The sequence below is a fragment of the Amphiura filiformis genome, unplaced genomic scaffold, assembly GCF_039555335.1.
Source record: "Amphiura filiformis unplaced genomic scaffold, Afil_fr2py scaffold_38, whole genome shotgun sequence".
NCBI lineage: Eukaryota > Metazoa > Echinodermata > Ophiuroidea > Amphilepidida > Amphiuridae > Amphiura > Amphiura filiformis.
In genome coordinates this window covers 687,259-706,023 of record NW_027305502.1, presented here as the reverse complement: position 1 = coordinate 706,023, position 18,765 = coordinate 687,259, and the positions used below count along the sequence as shown (strand labels likewise).

Genomic DNA, 18,765 nt, shown 5'->3' with positions numbered 1-18,765 from the left:
CCATGACTAAGCCAAAGAAGAAAAAAAAAATCCGCTTTTAAAACTTTTATGAGCGCCGAAAGTCGCGGGACTTAAAAGTTACTCTTTTCAGAGAATCACCCAGCTAGCGTTTAATATGACAATATTTAGATATTTCCAGCTTTTTACAAGTCTTAAAAATAGTACACACCTTTAAAATTATTGTGGAATGAACGCAATATTAAGGTTAAAATTTAACCTAAGAACACTTAGTATGTGAATTTGAATTTTAAATTTGAGTTCGGAAAATATTTCCTTCTATACAGTATTGCCAGATATTATCACATAATTCAAAATTCAACGTATGTTGAGCTTTTTCCAGCTTTTTTTTCAGCTTTTTCAGCTATTTTTCAGTCTTAAAAATGCCAAAATACAATGGCATGCATTCCTAAAATAAAGATGTGAAAATGAAACATCGACCTTGTAATGTTGAGATGATACATCGGTCTTATGAAAAATTTACATTTAAGCTTGGGGAAAAACATCAGTTTATACAGTGTTGCCAGATATTTTCCTATTTTTTCAAAATTCAGCACTAGTTTCACCTTAGGTTGAAAATGAAAGTTTGTTAGAAAGAAATTTCCTTTCATATTAAATTTGATCAGTTGTATAAATGGTCAGTGTTGTTCCAAACCACATGGGTGTTGCCATAATTAGGGTTAAATAGCGAGATGTGGTTATTTTGAACTTTTTACAAGTTTTAAAAATACCAAAATACCATGGTATGCATTCCTTAAAAAATATGTGGAAGTGAAACATCAACTTCACCATGTTGAAATGCTACATATTTGGTCTTATGAAAAATTTACACTTAAGCTTGGGGAAAACATATGTTTATACAGTGTTGCCAGATATTTTCCTATTTTTTTTCGAAATTAAACACAAGTCTCACCTTAAGTTAAATGATGTGAAAATGAAACTTCACCTTCACAAGGAAAGTTTATTAAAATGAAATTTACTTTCATATTAAATTTGATCAGTTGTATAAATGGTCAGTGTTGTTCCAAACCACATGGGTGTTGCCATAATTAGGGTTTAATAGTGAGATGTCGATATTTTTATAAGTCATAAGGGTTCAAATAGCGGCGCTTTTCACATATTTTTGTGGACCTGAGAGCACATCAGACATATATTGAAATTTGCGATATAATACAAATTTTATGGCAAATGATTAAAAATTGATATTTTTGAAATTTAACAGATCTCAAAAGTAAATTGTATAAATCTAGTGATATGTACTTAAAGTGTATGTAGCTGGAATGAAAAGCCGTCCATATGAAAATTTGACCTTTCGTATTGAAGATATAGATTTATTCACCAAAACTCCTAAGGGCTTTGGGGAAAAATCTATATCTTCACTATGAAAGGTCAAATTTTTCAATTAACATTAATTAATTGATTAGTGGTCGGCTTTTCATCCCAGGTACATACACTTTAATAAAAAAAATTCAATATGCATAATTTACCCTAAAATTTTTATTGTATCGCGAATTAAAAAAAAATTCAAAATTATTTTATATCAGAAGGACATTCCTCGTATTCAAAATGCAATTTGGTATGTCTGATGTGCTCTCAGGTCCGACAAAAATACTGTGCAAAGGTGGGTGACCAACCCCTTAAAATACAACACAGAAAACATAAAATATACATAAAAGCCATAATGTTTTTACCAATATACACATACTAGCTAGGCTAAAATAAATTAAAATAACATAAGATTGTTACATTGCAAAAAGATGCATATAAGAGTAAGATCATGTTTAAATTACGCCTACCCCATATTATTAAAGCACACATCCCAACTATACTTGCAAAAAAAGATACGGGAAGAAATGGGCAAAAAACTATATAGATCCAGCAAATGTCTCGAAAGATATGAGAATAGTCAAAGACAATAACGCACAGAACCATTTCACAGCCAGACAAATTAATGTCCAGTTACCTTTCCCTAGAGGAGCTCGCAGGAGAGTCGAAAGTATGAAGAAGAAATGACCATTGAAATGTTGCATGATATTGTTGCTCATTCTCTGTCATTCAAGCATCCGATGGTCATTGATGACATGAATTTGTTTGAGCTTGTAAAAAGGAAGCAACTAAAATTAAGCTTTCAAGACTGAAGGAGATTTATATGAACACTTTTGCAGATACTTGCAGGGTTAAAGCAAAATAAAAAATCACCAAATGTTGATAAAAGTTGTCTGAGGAAATATCCGTTTCAAGTAGAAAAAGAGGACTACTGGGCACAGTATACCTATGACATGACCCCGGAGGGGTTCTCCTGGTTAAAGATAGTGCCACGGTTTTGGGGGTACCTTAGCAATTTTGGTATGTCGATTGGTGGGTTTGCAGTGGAGACAATACACCAAATTGGGTGCATTAAGGCAAAAGTGCCCATAAAAGTGCCAAATTAGGACAAATTTGTGTGCTTTTTGGGTGTTTTTTGTGAAAAATTGGAATACTATAGCTGTAACTTTAATAAGGTGTCATTTTAAAATTGAAAATGTATCCACATTTCACTATTAACTCCATTTATAGTGGCATCATCCATGTGGTTTATTCATGGCAGCGATTTAAACAATATAAATTCTAAAGTGAGACATACGTTGAATTTTGAATATATGTGATAATAACTGGCAATACTGTATAGAAGGAAATATTTTCCGAACTCAAATTTAAAATTTAAATTCACATACTAAGTGTTCTTAGGGTAATTTTTAACCTTAATATTATGCTCATTCCACAATAATTTTAAGGATGTGTACTATTTTTAAAACTTGTAAAAAGCTGGAAATATCTAAATTGTCATATTAAACAGCTATGGCAACACCCATATGGCTTAGAAATAACACTGACCATCCCAGATGATCAAATTGAATATGAAATTAACTTTCTTTTTAAAAAGATATGTTCCGTATGAAGGCGAACTTTCATTTTCATATCTTTTAACTTAGGGCGAGACTTGTGTTGAATTTTTAAAAAATAGGAAAATATCTGGCAACACTGTATAAACTGATGTTTTACCCCCCAGATCAAAATAACTTTTTCATAAGGCCAATGTATCATCTCAACATGACGAGGTCGATGTTTCTTTCTTTATTATAGAAATGCATTTTGGTATTTTTATGACTTGTAAAAAGTTGAAAATATCCACAAATCACAATTAAACCCCAATTATGGCAACACCCATGTGGTTTAGAACAACACTGACCATTATAACTGATCAAATTTGATATGAATAAAAACTCTCTTTGTAATAAATGTTCCTTGAAAGGATGATGTTTCATTTTCACATCATTTAACTTAAGTTGAGATTTGTGTTGAATTTCGAAAAATAGGAAAATGTCTGGCAACACTGTATATACAGATGTGTTTTCCCCAAGCTCAAATGTAACTTTTTCATAAGACCAATGTATCATCTCAACATGCTGTGGTCGATGTTGAAATCGAACACTACCATATGGTTTATGAGCTATACAAAGTTGGTATATTTTCATACTTTGAAAAAATTGAAAAACACCCCCATTTCAAATAAATGGTATAACCCACCCTGACATCTGGTGATTATTTTTATACTTTCATTGCAGCATCTAAGGTTTGACCTATTCATACCTTATAAAGAAAAAATCATATTTATATTGTGTATATTAGTAACACTGGCTTCAAAACTTGACAATTTGACTGCTGAAAAAAGCAAAAATTGTGAAAATAGGCCTAAAATTGAAATTTGCCTGTTACCATGGCAACGGGGATATTTTTCCAAAATTTATCCCATGTGTGTTAGTTTGAGGTCAAGGTCCATCAAATATGAAAGTATAAAGAAAATCTATTTTTGACCGTGGCAATTATATTCTCAAAAATAACAGATAGTTCCTCTTAAAGGCCTGTGAAGTGTAGGAAAATGTAGGTTTTTACAAAAACAGATGGAAAGCTGTCTTTATAAATAGCAGACGGAAAAGCCGCCCGCTGCCTCTGAATAGTCGTTAACATGTGCTTAGGACCTAATTAATTGAAACACTTGTCTTGCTCACAAAAGCAGCTTCACTATCAGTGGGATGCATGCGTAACGACTGCCATGAATAATCCAGCTTGAATTTGACAAATTGGACATGAGAATTAATGCATTAATTAGGGATTTTGCTAATTAAGATGTAAGGTGGGTTCTCTCTCTCTCTCTCTGTCACCTCACTTTTCTTTCTCTCTCTCTTTCATATCTGTATATTTTTGATGAGTGAAGAAATTAAAATAGGGTAATTTAGAAGATGCTAATTAAGACATTTTCTCTCTTATTTTCCTCCTCTGTCTCACACACACATAGCCACATGTAATCACCTCCTAACGTGGACGCCGTTTATGACTATGCAAATGTGGTCATCTGAATCCATACTCAATCAACATGCCGAGGGCGTTTTCCACCATTTTGTTTGTGTATTTTTGTGTGTATGGAATTCAACCTAGCAACTGCGGACATTATACCTCACGTATGATAGAAGACATTTCGCAAATACATTAGACATGCAAATTGCGGTCTTTTGCAGACCTCCTTGAACCAAGGACATTCCTCTATTGAAGAGTTGTCCACGGTTTAAATGTGAAGTGCGAGTGTGCATCCTCTTTTGCTGGCAAAAGCACGTCCCCACACACATACAAACAAACAAACAAACAAACACACAAACATGCAAAGAAACTTTAAGTTGAAAAATAATGTTTTCATACATTCAAGCCTACCCATACAAATGATTCAACACTACTAGATGAATATTGCCCAACCACAACTAAACATTTGCAATGTGTTTTTTTTTGTTTGTTTTTTTGATACAGTACTTTGAGATAGGTGTGTTCTTGTTGGTGGTTTTCTCAGCATCTGACCGCGGTCATATTTCCCATCACTCTTGAGATTTGAGGTGCATTTGCTTTCTCAAATTTCAGGGACATGATGGTGCAAGAGCCTGTATTTATGTTGAAAAGTACAAATAATTGCTTGTCTTCAGTGCGGGACTGGAAAACTCAAGCAGCTTACCTTCACCACAACTGCGGTTTGCGGGGTCGGAAATATCATAATCGAATATAGAAAAACTAGCGATTTGAATGCATTCCAGTTGAAATCCACACCCTCTATGGAAGACATGACCTTAATCTGCATGCAGGGAGTGTGAATTTCAAATGTGGTTACTCGAATGGGTGACTCCATTTGAAATATATTAAGTTATGACTTCCATAAGGGGTATATGGATTTCAACTGTAACAGCCAATTTTAATGTGAGAAAATCATGTTTTCTAAACATCTACACTTTATCACAGTACAAAATGGGAGACTATTTTGGTGGTGTGGACTCACAATACTTGCATTACATTGCTCTGAATGAATCCAATATTGTGTTTGTTTCCAAGCCTTTCAAATCCCATAGCTGTTTGCTCAACATGTCGACTGCTCAGTGCCAGAAGTGGGTAAGTGCAATAGCTGCCCTGTGAACATTTGGCGATTTACACTCAGTATCTTGTACTCATCTACACATGGCAGCTATTGCATTTACCCACTTCTGGCACTGGGCAGTCGATGTACTTATGCCTGCCAAACATAGGCAGACAACATATAGGAAACCATTAAAAGTTGTCCGACATATGCGTGCCTCGGCAAAGTCCATGGGATTTGTACCCGCTACAGTCATTATTACATTTGATGCCGCGACTATTGCATCTTGATATAGCAAAAAGGATGTTTTTCCAAGTTTTTGAGACGAGCATGAATGATATCGTTCATCAACTGATCACTTTTCACCTCCAAGGAAACTATTCATTTTCTATAGCTCTCTACAATAGGTCAGCTTTGGCATTGAAATTAAACCTCAGATGATGGTGCTAACAAAATGAGGATTTAAAAATCGGATCAATGTAGACCTAACAGGCTTATCTAGGTTCAATCTGTATACATGTTATCAAACCAAACTGGATTTGCGTTGAGTGTTTTCAGAGCCAAAGTGGTCTATAGGGGTGCAATTTATCACGGTTTTAAGAAGGATTGGATTTAAATGCACCGATTGTACTTCCTCTGCAGCGACCATGCGTTTCACTTGGATACTGCTTCATGCATCTTATTATGTATTCATAACCTCGCGTATTACACCATATGTGCGACCCAATCAAATTAGATTGACATACGCGAGGGCAAAATTAAAACATTTGGGGCAAAGATGACAAAAAAAATCCAAAAGAGGGCTACACTGGGACAGTGTGCAAGCACAGCATGCAAAAATTGGTTGTTTTAAACTATTTTGGCTCATGATCTGGGTGAATTTTGGCAGGAAATGATCTGGGTGAATTTTGGCGGGAAATGAGCTACTTACCACTTTTCCTTTGCCATCCATATTTTTTCTTTCTTTTCTTTTTTTTGTCATAGAGGCACTTTTCTCTTTCATTTTTTGGCGGGGGAGGGGGGCACTCTTCCCCTATGCCCCCACTGGCTACGCTACTGTTTAAGACATTCCTTTTGTTTTAAGTGTACACCACTTTTTGTGCGCAGTGTATATAGGTTTTGCACAGAAGATTATCCCGTATTATAATAATATACTTTAAAAGCAGATAACCAATTACTGTGTAAAAATGCTGCAGGAGACAATGATGGAGTTTATATTTACAACCTTCTGGTGATGCCGCGTCTATTTAATAACACAAGTGCAACAGATGAAATCATCGGGTCACATTATTAGCCCAGGTATATGATCAATCACGTCTGACAGTGTACATGTTGCTTTCTGCTTACCACTAATGTGCAAGCTCCCTCCACACATTTACTCTATACTATGTTCGGAACAAAAAATGCAAAATTATAGTTTTTATTTAACTATTTATATGCAGCCAAGGCATGGTACAAAAGTTTTTGAAAAAAAATACATGTATTTCTGTTGATTACATTTGAAATTTATTGTGATATATGCTATCTACTGAAGATAGCTATCTGAAATTAATTAAAATATATAATGCTATCTACTCAAGATTACATTCATTCATTTGTATTTCTTCAACTGGTGTTTTGGTCAAAATGAAAATATGCTAAATAATGAAAACAATTAAAGTGGACATGTTTCAGCTATGTTAACTTCCATGCTTTTCAAAGCTGGCTTAAAATTACAAGGTGCTTAAAGGTCTTTTCAGTGATTTTCGGTTCAAATATTTTTTCCAATTGCATCACTTGTTTTTTGGGTAATTTTATGTCAAAATTTATGTCAATTACATAAAAACATACAGAATCTGAGCTGAAAGTGCTAATTGCTATCCTTGGTGTCTACTGCTAGCAGCTGTACCATGCTGAATTTGGCATCCTTGTCATGCGATAAGAAAAGTATGCACATAGTTTTATTCTATCTTCATGATGTCCAAGTGAGTTTGTCTTTATCACATTGCTTTCATGTCTATTTGTCAAATGTCTGTTTCAGTACCACATCTATAGATGCAAAATTTGAATCTGGATGACTTTTAGGGTGTTCTAGCTGGGTCAGCAAATTGCTGTTCATGGCTTTTTAACTTTTTATTTAGTGTGCAAGTATATTGTAAGTTGAAATCTGGAATTAGCGAAAATTTAAAACACACAAAATATTTGCAATTGTAGCAGCCCGCAATTTGAATCCTGTGAAAATTACCACTCTTACGACACCCCAACAATGCATCGTGTGTTATGTGCAGAAGATGAAACTATGTATATTTCATTAGTTTAAGGAAGGAACAAACTTCTTTGAGAGAATGCCCATTTAGTTGGGATCACTGTTTAAGAGTAAGCAGTTTTATAAATCCCTTTATCTGTTTTTCCAAACCAACAAAGGGTTGCCAAACCGATTTGGTAGCCCAATTGGGCGACTTTTGAAGATTTTCCCCGCAACATTTGACAATTTCCTGTCCCATAGAAACCAATGGTTACAAAAAAATTGGGGTGACTTTTCAACATTGGCTCCCAAGACTTGTCGATAGTTTCCTGTCCCAGAGAAACCAATGTTTAAGAGAAAATTGGGGGACTTTTCGATTACTTGACCCGCGATTTGGGCTGAAATTATTTGGCAACCCTGAACCAAGATAAAAGTCAACGTGCTCGTATCGAACACCTGGTGGTACCGTCTGCTCAATAAGCCTACTTCAACTTTGATATTTTTATTATATGATGATTTATAAATGTCTTAATGTTTTTTTGATTCACTAGTTTCCTTTTCTTAAACACGTGCTTCACAATGGAAACCCTTCAATTACAGCGTGGCGAAACTGCTGTAGTTTCCTGACGTAAGCAAACGGGGTAAGCAAACTCTTGTCAAGACTTACACAGAGTCGTATTTGTATCTTATAGTAAGTATTATCTTTGGAGAGAAAAACTGCAGTAGTTTACCATTAAAGCCACAATGTATGATCTTATAATATGAAATAGTTTATTTTTTTTCAAACCTGATTTTTGGGCATAGTTGTAATGTTTACACATGTCCCAACTTACACCTAATTGAATCAGCCAAATTTGTTGTTTGTCAGATCAACAGAGCAATTTTGACATAATGTTGTATTCAGACATAAGTCCATCTGTTAAATGGTCAAAATAGCCAGTGGGGTTTCTTCACTTACTTTGTTATTTTGGCTTCAAATGGATAGAAACCATTTCTGACAGTAATTACTAATATCATTTCAGCATTTTGGGTAAAGAATAAGGAAATTAAAATTTGATGGAAATCGTATGGTATGGCTTTAAATGTAAAACCCATCATATACTGTTAAAGTGGATATATTTTGTACATTTTCCATTCATTTACTGTACAGCTCATGCTCTCAGCTGCCCTCAACATAACAACATGTGAATATATTCCTTATATGTATAGGTCTATATTAAAGTAGTCTTTGTCAAAGACTACTCGCGATCGAGGGGGGATGAACAGCGAGGCCATGACCATCAAACCTTTAAAGAATTTTTGTAAAAATACAATCATGCAACTTGACTGAATTTCCAAAGTTTCTTGTTAAGGGCTATTCCAGTTGAAATCCATACACCCTCTATGGAGGACATGCCCCTAATGTCCCAAAGAGGGTGCATAATGGAGTAACCAATTCTGGTATTGTGTACAGATTTTCTACCAGTTTAGTCTTATTTGTACCAAATTGAAATACTTGAATATTAATTCAAACAAGTATGAGAAAAGTCAAAATATAAAAATCATGATAATAGCAATTCCAGATTGGAAATTTGTTTTTTTCATTTTTTTTTTAAATCCTGTCTCGTTCAAGATCAAAAAGATAGATGCTCGAAATACAGAACAATTCAATTTTAAACAGGTAAAAGTAAAGTCCCAAACCCACAATTACGGCAATTCCAAATTGTAAATTTCCCTCTTTCAACGTCCTCAGACTATTCACACCGGCCATTACCCCTAATAATAACAATATGCTCTTAAGCAAAGAGCCCTGTTCTTCAAGTACGTCACAGCGTGGATATCCCCACTGGAGAATAAGAGCTAGCCCAATAGCGAGATGGTCGATAACATCAAATATAATTTTCCGATAATGTTACAGTACAAATCACAGTAAATGTGGGCACTTGCGCTTGGAAGTGTAAACTCGCGACTCGAGATAGGAATGCAGTTAAATGTAAGCGGTGACAAATCAAGCGCACATTCACTGTTGACACATGAACGCAACTTGGTGCAGTGAAAGCTTCTACCTACGAACTTCATTGAGCGTTATAATTTATGCTCACCAATCTCAGACATTGAACATCAAATATTAGACCATTATATAATAGTCCATGCACATTTTGTTGTTGCAATGCTATGCATTTAATTTTGGTGTTTTTTTATTCAAAAAATGCAGAAAATGACTTTTTGACAAGCAAAAATTTCTTCCGACACAAAATTGCAACAATCTATAATTGAAGGAAGTTGCTGTTCCTGTTTGTATGAAAATGGGCATTGCTATCTACTGAAGATAGTTTGCATTCATTCATGATAATAGACTTCCCTATCTACTGAAGATAGTAGTTTGTATTCATTCAATTAATGAAAATAGATATTGCTATCTACTGAAGATAGCTACTACGCCTGATTATCTAATGAAGTTAGCTACATCTGAAATGAATTAAATATATATTGCTATCTTCTGAAGATAGTAATTACTAATATGCCTGAAATGAACAAAAAAAAAATATTGCTACAGTCCAACCACCCATATCCGGACCTCTCTTATAAAGATCTCTCTGCTATTAGAACATGTGATCTTTACAACAAGGGTGTCAAGTGCAAGAAAAGGCCTATCTGCAATAGCTGCCATGTGTCATGTGTGTACATATAGAATGCAGAAATGGCCAAATTGTCTATAGGGCAGCTATTGCAGATAGGCTTTTCTTGCACTAAACCCTGGATAAGAAAACAAATATTTAATGCTTTGACAACGTAATTTCATGCTCTGACTGTTGCAAGGAGATGTGATGCATGCATCACTCAAATACCATCTTTCAGTGTTATTGGTAATCTTTTTATTGTTCCAATTTTAGTGCTTCACACATTTGCATGTCGTTATCAGAATCGCAGCATAATAGGCTTCTGTGTAAAGGCAGCATAATCAAAATGCTCTCGCACATGCAAGGAACGCTTTCTGACGTCACCATCAAACTTGAGGTGTGAACTGTACGTGCCCTTATAATCCACCACAAAGAGCTATTTTATACCATTGAAAAGTATCTCCAGTAATATTTGTACTATTGATTAGCATTTGAAGAGGATTCTACCAGTTTAAATTCACCATCTTAATAATGGGTTAAAGTTAAAATTCATACAACCTCTATGGAAGACATGACATTAATCTTCCACACAGGGAGTGTGAATTTCAAATGAAGTTACCTGAATGAGTGACTCCATTTGAATTCTACACCCCCTGTGTGGGAGATTAAGATCATGTCTTCCATAGGGGGTGTATGGATTTCAGCTGGAATAGCCCAATCATGTAAATTGACTTTGCCACTTGTTACACATATGTGTTAACTTGATATTTATCAGGAAAATAAATAACAACTTCAGCCTCAAGGAAGCACAGACGAGTAATTGCGTTTTCAACTGATCAAGTGTCCCAGGTTTAAAAAAACAAACAACTGAAATTTGAGCAGGATTCTACCTTTACATAATCTTAATCATTATGCAACAGACATAAACTAAAGAGATAGACTATCGCAAGTAGCTAAAGTTCTCATGCTTTTGTATCGTTCAATTGTACACAACTAACAATCATGAGGCATTGCGTGCCTTCACGTATGCACAACAGAGCATTGTGTGTCTTTGCGCTTACGTGAAAGAGCGTAAAAATATGCGGTGAGTGTGTAGCAGTCTCGCCTGACGCATTTCATGGAACAATCGGCCCTCATTATCGGGTGATGCTGAGACTGAGACTGATTGTATGTGGTCTGTTATCTCTTTCGTCCATAGTATGCGCAATAGAGCATTGCATGTCTTCATGTTTACGCGAAAGACTGTAAAAATATGCGTTATGTGCGTAGCAGGTCCGTCTATCGCAATTGATGGAACGATGACCCTCATCAACAGGTGATGCTGGGATGAATAGTTTGTATCTCTTTAATTTATGGCAACAGGTTTTAAGATGAGAAGAAAAATATTCTGTCTGTAACTCGATGTCGCCACTTGTTACACAAATTTGTTAACTTGATATTTATCGGGAAAACAAAATAACAACTTGAGGATACACTAGACCTATAAAAATTGTTTAAAGTTAAGCAGACACATTCATATTTAATCCCATTATCCGCGCTGAGAGCAATTTCCAATAAATCTTTTGCCATATATCCATCTCACCTTTCACTTATCGCGGGACCCTCAGGGAGGTCCTTGTACGATGGATTACTCCTACTTGGCCATGCTTTACAATACGCCATTCCAGTTGAAATCTATACACCCCCTATAGAACATGACCTTATAATATCCCACACAGGGGGTGTGGATTTAAAACGGAGTCGCCGATTCAGGGAACCTCATTTGAAATCCACACTCCCTGTGGGGAATATTAATGTGATGTTTGCCACAGGGGGTGTGTGGATCTCAACTGGAATGGCCCAATTGAATAGCACAAACAAATTACTATCTCATCGGACGGACGGATGGATACACTCACTCTTCAACTCGTCGCCATGCACTTCTGCGACTACTTCATGCATAAACATTAAAATATACAAGCAAAGTACATGTATGTGTATCTCTCCCAAACACATGGTAGTTTTCAGATCTAATAAATTGTTTTTGTTAAATCCCAAAGAGTACATGTAAGTGCACATTTTCCACTTCCTCCTCCTAAAATTGGGCTATTTCAAATCCATCACAATGTTTGCTATCCAAAACAGGGTATATTGACCCATAATTTGCACCTATACGCTTCAGCATTACTAAGTTTGCTCACTCAGAATTGGTGTGCATTTTTGGCAGCATCCACCACATTGTTTAATCACTCATGTACCTCCTGCATTTTTTGGCAAGAGTCCGAAATCAAACAATAATTTACACATTTATATAAGCTTGAGCGTTACAAAAGATTGCGCACTCACTGCTTAGCGTGCATATACACGCAGAACCCCAGACAACCACGCACTTAGAATCAAAGATTGCCGGGCACATAGCGAAATTATCCACAGGTACACTATCTGACCTCCATTTTTTTTAGTTAGGCAAACATGGTAGGGTCGCAGAGAAGATATTGTACCCTTTCCCAGAATCCTTTGCAACATGATGCACCACCTCATGACATCATATGACACTCCTATTACTTTGTACAGGCTCCTTTTGGTTTCATGTTGAGAATAGACTGGCTAAACATGTGTCGATAATCAAGAAATAAACATTTTGCAAGATCTGGATGTGCTCTGTTCATTGAGGTACTTTTTGTCACTATCGACCCATGTTGCACTAGACAGCAAATCGGTACAGAAAATTGAAAGGAAATTGGAAGAAATGCATTTTGGGAAGTGTAAGATATCTTCTCCGGTGGAGTTGGTACTCTTTGGTTCTACCTCCCTGCCGCATTAGAAAATTGCCCAGAAATATCTCGTACTTACTTATACACATAATGGCTGTCTTATCATAAAAGTACATCTTAAAAAGCATAATTTGGCTCGAGATTAGAAGCGGCAATTTCCTCACATTATACTCAGTACTTGACAATGCTAATGAATCATAAAAACAAGTTGAGATGTTATCTGCGATGAGACGATTTTGATCAATTTTATTCAGTAAGGGTTTTTTTTTTATTTACTGATCATAATTGCCGGAAATAGATCTAAGAGACTTAGTCGAAGAAGTACAACAGAAGCGTATATTCTGTATCTTATTCATATTTTTCCAAAGAGGCAAGTGGATGGTTACAAAAAATATTCAAAAAATAATAACATTTATGCGACCAAATTGAAACCATCTTTGATAAGTGTCAGCATTAAAAGAGTATGGGCAGATTTCATCAGAGACAATTTACACCTACAATCATGTGGGAAAATGTTAAATACTTTTGTATATTTTGTGCATCCCTTCTCCCCTTAATCAATTGGTGAATGCTGAAAGATAGTGAAAGATGGTTGCGCTAAAAAAAAGCGCAGTGATTTATAGTGCGCCACGCACAGGCACAATGCCTAGAGCGTTGATCCACAAGCCTCAGCACACTTTACAGGTTGTCGCTGACCACTCACGCCCCACATCATTCCATAAACCATTTAACAACAACTCAGGGACTTTGCAGCTTCACCCTAGACATTCCACAATGTCTACAGGTCTCGCTACAGGTCTCCTCCAACATTGTTTCCAGGGGGTGGGAGGGGGAGTAAGCAAGTAGATAACATGACATGAGCTATGAAACATACCATGTATTTTCAGCCTCTTGTAGAGAAATTTGATCTTCAAAACATCAAGTGTCCCAACAATTTTGCACATGATTGTTGTTTAAATGACCTCAACTACACGCAATTCGCATTATATTTAATGAAAAATTAAAAGATTTTGTAAGTAACTTGGAACTAAGCTATACCTAAATTTTGAAAGGAATACTAGTGATACGAGTAACTAAATTGGAACTGTATAGCAAAATACAATATATTTTTTCCTTGAGTAGTACAGATCATGTGCAAAAAAATAATATGTTGTCACACTAGAAAGTGTTTCACAAATGTGCACCCTATATATATGGCACATTTTGTGCTATATTTTTGCGCTTTTCACGTTTCGAGATGCTAACGCCAAAATAACAACACACAAACATATCCTTTTGTGTATAGGTCAAAGAAACTTAGAATGCTAACGCCAAAATAACAACACACAAACATGTCCTTTTGTGTATAGGTCAAAGAAACTTAGAATCGCAAATTTAACAAAACAACGGAAACAACTCATAATTGGCAAAGCGCAAACAATTAATTGTGCAGAAATTTCCACTTCTACAGAACAAAGGTAGGTGGTATCTTTGATATTTTTGGACAGGTGTTGTTATGTAAGAATATGCCACAGATCCTAAACAAAGTCTACAAAAAAAAAACAATCTTTATCACTGCCATATTTTTTACATTATAATGCACCGTCACACTTGTGACATGCTTCAACTTTCAGCACATATTTTACAAGGCAATGGTACATTTCACATACACAGATATATTTAAAAAATTCATGCATTTTAATATTTTTCGATATGATTGTAATTTCCAATCTATATTCATAGTGATGTGCATTAATACATACCTTGTCGATGTTGCAGCTGTTTTAAAGGCAAAATCAAACTTGAATCTGAAAAGATACAAAAAAGAGGAAAATAATTTTTGAGTAATTATATAAGAAGAGCTCAAAACAATTTGCCAAGAAAAATGTCTTAAAATGTATCCAAATGATCAATCAATCCACTTTATTTCAATATCATAACATCAAAATACAGAATATTCTTAAACACTTGAGAATGTTCCTGCAATCTTATTGGTTCTTACCCGTGTGATATGACACGGGTCAGCATGTGTGCATCGACGCGATACGCGTACTTGCAATTTGAACCAATCGGAGGTGCATAGCAACAACGGGACTGATCGATTTTAAACCCTAGGAATAATTCCTTGCAAAATGTAGGATTTACTTTGATTAAAATTTGTAATACTTATCATATTTTTACTTGAATTGAAATGTTTAAGAATGAGAATAAAGGTATTGTTTTTAGCCGCTGTCGTGCATCTATTGTCTCATATAACACGGGTGACACATTATATTTGGCATAAAACAACTCGGCGAAATGATGTCGCCCATGTTATATGAGACGATAGATGCACTCCAGCGGCTAAAAACAATACCTTTATTCTCTAAATAAACTACTGGTAATTTTTTTTCACAAGTCCAATAATTTTCTCATGTTTTAGATGTTTCAACTTCCAGTTGAACTTCATCATTAATGCGCCAATCTTGCAACACCCCACTCTCATCTCCAGTGTTCTGTTCCTTGCAAGATCAGCTACTGCAAGGAACAGAACACCTTGGAGGTGAAAGTGGTATTGTTGCTAGATTAGCGTATTACTGATGGAAGTCCTCCAATCAGAAGATGAAACATTTAAAATGTGAGAAAATTATGACTTGAAAAACAAAATGTACTAATATTATGATACCTAACAGTCCTGATGAACGTATTCAAGTAGACGATATTGAGGGAGATGACGAAGAGGCCAATAACGCAAGACACATGGTCATTCTTTAACATAAATGCTTCAACATCACATGTATACAATAAAAAGATAAAAACTATACATATATACAAAATCAAATAACAAATATACATCTATAGACAAGACAAGACATGCCCTAAGAATATTGACCACTAGCATTTAGTGCTTTTACAGTTTTTTGTACTATTTTCTAACGAATTAGATAAAATTGGACCAGAATGTCTAACTGCAAGACCTGAAAACAAATTACTCGAATGACTGACAAAAGTGGGGTGGGTGTGCAAATCCCCCGACAAGGTGCATCCCTACTGAGTTCATTTCCCCCAACTGAATGATAAAAGTAGGGGGGCTATGGCCCCTTCCCCCTCCTTTGTGAAAGCTACTGAAAAAATGTTAGGTTTACAACTCTTATGTAGCAATGATGTTTAAATAGCTACAGCAGTATCAAAAATGTCCCATTTGTCATATTCCTGACCATCTATAAATGGCTTCAAACTTACTAATCAAAATCAAACCACAGAAAAACAAGTTAGCTCTATTCTATCAACCCGTACAATCAAGAACAAACAAAGACGGCTTCAGTACAGCCTGTCGTTCACCTTTAGTCCAGATTTGGTCAGAGAAAAATGGGCTATTCCATTTAAAATCCACACTACCCCTGTGGAAGATTTTGGAAATATCTACCACAGGGGAGTATGAACTTCAAATGGAATGAGCACTTTAGGCAGCTCCATTTGAATTTCATACACCCTCTGAGGAAGATTCAACCTGAATCTTCTACAGTGGGAGGGAGAGTTTCAAATGGAGCTGCCTAATGTGCTCATTCCATTTGAAATTCATACTCCCCCTGTGGTAGATATTTCCAAAATCTTCCACAGGGGGAGTGTGGATATTATATGGAAGAGCCCAATAGTATGGTCAGCCATTGCCCACAGACAATACATGACATTTCAAATTGCTCTCCAACCTGAAAATCACTGAGAACCCAGAGGCTATGTACACTCTGTACAAAATTGTTGCTACCCACGGGGCTAACCAGCAAAGTTCTAGGCGCATCCACATGGGAGTGAGATTCACATCAATGCGCACTCCCGGAATCCGCATCATTAATAGCACCTGTCTACGCGGCACTCGGGTCCGCATCTGTGAAATGATCGCGTTCTTTTAAGTGTTACAGTGCGTGTGGTGTGCTCAAGGTGCGATGTCGTGTGTGGGTAGTGTGCTCATGGCATGATGTCATCTGTGCGCGCATGAAGTTCACATTGATGCGCATCCTAGGAGTGCGCATTGCTGTGGAATCCGCATCAATAATAGCAATCTACACAGCACTAGGATCCGCATATATAGGAAATGTCGCATTCTTTTAAGCACGTTACAGTGCGTGTGCGGCGCTCATAGCGCGATGTCGTGTGTGGGTAGTGTGCTCATGGCATGATGTCATCTGTGCGCGAAATAGAAGTTCACATTGATGCGCATCTCAGGAATTTGCATTGCTCCGGATCTCGCGTCTCTCGTGTGGAATCACCTCTGTTGTCTTGATGTTACCATGCTATACAAATACATCTCAGGCCATGTCAGTATTCATGTATGAAGAATGCCAAGGCTTTTTTTATTAAGGATGATGTCTATTTTAAGGTTTATTCAGGTAATTTTGTTGGAAATCCACCGTTTTACTCAATGACGTGTGGGCGAGTGGAAAGAAAAGAACTTGCACTTGGGATTTTCCTTTCAAATATGGTGCAAAAATGATTGTGAATCGACTCTATACTCGGGAGACTCGGTCGGGAGTCGCTTGTATTAAAACACACTTGCAACATGTGAACACTGTTTGCAGATCATAATATTTCTATTGCAATAATCCCCCTGTGGAATGAGTGGGCTGTTCCATTTGAAAATCATACACCATGGAAAACATGATCTTTGGGGGGGGGGGGTAAATTGCTAATGGAGTCACCCATTCAGGTAACAAGATTTGAAATTCACACTCCCTGTGTTGGAGAATAAGGTCATGTCTTTCATACGGGGTATATGGATTTCAACTGTAACAGCCAAATCCATTGCCAAGATTGCACGTATTCACTACTATATGACGTTATACTATACAAATGAATGCCAGAAAAAGAATCCAGAAATAACTACTTTTATTATATATATATATATATATAATAAAACTATCAAAAACACTTCTAAATCATATTCTCCATAGTTTATACTTCTGTAGATATTTACTGGAATAGGATTATTGGTTTACGTGCCAGTTTTCATATGCGGCATCTTGATTCAACTCTCATCAATATCAGACTTGTTTGTGCCAACAAATTATGCAATAACCGTGTGACAAATTACTTTATTGCCGAAAATATTGAGTAATTGAAAGAAGCTGTTTTAAAATGCAAACTTGTGTAAAATGTAAATTCTCAGTTGTGAAAAAATGTTTGTTTGAAAATGACCGCTACATGTTAAACCAATCTCAAACTTCCATGGTGAAAGAACCTTATGCTGATCTTTATCTGTGGAACATGCTCCCCATCAGTTTACATCAAGCTACGTCAAGTTTTAAATCACATAGAGCCTTATTAATACTTGCATGATATGCTAAGGAAAAACATTGTATTATTATTATTATACCCTGTTACTAGTATGCTTTGTAAAGTATACTGTTTTTATTTGACATAATATTTATTCAGGACATACATCAATTCCCCATTTGGAAAAACTATTCAAAGTTAACACGCCGCAAATGTGGTGCATTTATTTCGGCAACAGGCTTTACAACTGTCCACACACTTACCACGTATTAGTATTCAAATCACTGAAAATGTGGAAAACTGATACACCGTAAAGATATGTGCATAATAGGTGTGGGATGGCAAGGATGGCACTCAACTCATAAATCCCTGGGAATATCCAGAAATTTGCATTTAGACATTGAATAAATTCATCAGGTCTGTAGTTTATTCATACCATCAAGAAATGTCTTCATATCAAGACTTGTCAAAACTTATGTTTCTAGAACATTGGTTGATTTCATCAGCAGTGTTGTTGTTTTGAAATGCTGT

The 18,765-nt window shown here is 35.9% G+C and overlaps 1 protein-coding gene across 2 annotated transcripts in view; it reads right to left on the bottom strand.

Moving 5' to 3' along the window:
- The window catches only part of LOC140144065 (heterogeneous nuclear ribonucleoprotein K-like), a 202,442-nt gene that overhangs the window by 99,270 nt on the left and 84,407 nt on the right, over positions 1-18,765 (bottom strand). For both annotated transcript variants that reach the window (XM_072165900.1, XM_072165901.1), the window contains exon 3: positions 14,748-14,792. The gene's annotated coding sequence lies outside the window, so the exon portion shown is untranslated. The remainder of the gene's footprint in view (positions 1-14,747; positions 14,793-18,765) is intronic.